Consider the following 1,960-nt stretch of genomic DNA (forward strand, 5'->3'; position numbering starts at 1 on the left):
AAAAGTACATATTATATGAATGCATAGCTCCAGGTTAGACCTCAGAACCAAGGCAATCCGCTTCACTCAAAACATTATTAATTCTGTAAACAGCTCTGAAAATGTTCTTTATTATTTATTTTAGATCAATGACTACCTGATCTACTGAATATAATAATTAATACGGCCACATTAAAGGGACACTACAGTCACCAGAACAACTACAGCTTATTGAATTTGTTCTGGTGAGTAGAATCATTACCTTCAGGCTTTTTGCTGTAAAGACAAAAAGCAGTGTTTACATTACAGCCTATGGATAACTCCACTGGCCACTCCTCAGATGGCTGCCAGAGGTGCTTCCTGGGGTTGTGCTACACAGTGAGCAGCACTGCCATTCAGTGTCTCCACCCTCTGCATGCAGACACTGAACTTTCCTCATAGAGATTCATTGATTCAATTCATCTCAATGAGGAGATGCTGATTGGCCAGGGCTGTGTTTGAATCATGCTGGCTCTGCCCCTGATCTGCCTCCTTGTCAGTCTCAGCCAATCCTATGGGGAAGCATTGTGATTGGATCAGGCTACCACTTCTGATGATGTCAGCAGACTGCTTGTTTTTTTTTTTTTTAGGCAAACAGCATGCAGCTCTACAGCTTCTGGCTTGAATACAGTAAGATGTTGCTATATTTATGGAGGCATGAGGGGCCCAGGGGGGTTAGATTGTGGTTTTAACACTATAGGGTCAGGAACACATGTTTGTGTTCCTGAACCTATAGTGATCCTTTAATTTTCATTTTAAAGGTAGGCAACATTTTGCACTCTAGATGTATTGGATGTATTATACATCCCATAATTTTCTTACAGCCATAATGCTGGCAAAGCATCAGGGGAGATGTGGTCCACAACATCTGGAGAGTCAAAGGTTGCTTACCGCTGATATTAGAACAATAACTCAAACTTACAATTCATTGATTAAAATAGGTTACAAAATACATATATTTTTATTATTCACAGCACACAATGATTTCCCAGATATATACAGATGGCAGTAATAAGACATATTTTGCAGCATATCACAATTATTAAATAGTGCAAGTTATATGTGGCTTCTTCAGCATCTTCGCCCTTTCAGAGCGAGTGCAGTGTAGAGATTGAGTGCATCAATTGTTTAAAAGCGGCTCTGTCATCATAATACAGCATTATAAAAACAGACTTCGTACTTCATGTCTATACTTTGAAAATAAATAAATAATAAAAATGGAGAATCGTCAGAGACGTTAAAGAACCATTTTGTGCACCAAGAAATGAATCTGCAAATCACAAGCCAATAGGCTGCGGCTATAACATGATCCCTGCAGCTTTTCTTAAAAAGCAACGGTCCATATTTAAAAACGATGGCCTTCCTAAATTAGAATAATCTATTTGCATTATTACTTTACATATACTTATGGAAATAAAATGATTTTAGTCTATGAGCATTGTTGTTTTGGATTGATATATGGAAAGGCAGCTTCAGGTAACAACGGCGGCTTAATCCCAACAAGATTATTCATTAAATAGTTATTCGTCAGGAATGAAAATTAATTTGAACTAAACAGCTGAATGTGACATACGTTTCCAATCTGGCTGTTTTGGACTCAAATTTGAAATTAACTTTGAATTCCCGACAAGTAATTAACCTGTAAAAATACATTTTCTCTGTTTAACAAAATGGCTTAAAAATGGTTTCAAAATGATGGTGACCTTTCGAGTAATGTCACAGTTCTAGTGCTGAGGCGTAAGCAATATAGTAAATATTGTATAATATTATATGTATTGAAGGATAATCAGCAACGTGTTAGGTCTCACAATCTGAAACTCCCAATGGCTGCTTTAAATCCGGTGCGTACAAAATGTTAAAATGATTAACGCTATCAGTCATCTTGTGTTTTATAACCAGACGTTTGTTTACTGGAAAGACATTTTTCCTTTCATGTCAAATG

Source organism: Pelobates fuscus, chromosome 10 (assembly GCF_036172605.1).
Source record: "Pelobates fuscus isolate aPelFus1 chromosome 10, aPelFus1.pri, whole genome shotgun sequence".
Taxonomy (NCBI): Eukaryota; Metazoa; Chordata; class Amphibia; order Anura; family Pelobatidae; genus Pelobates; species Pelobates fuscus.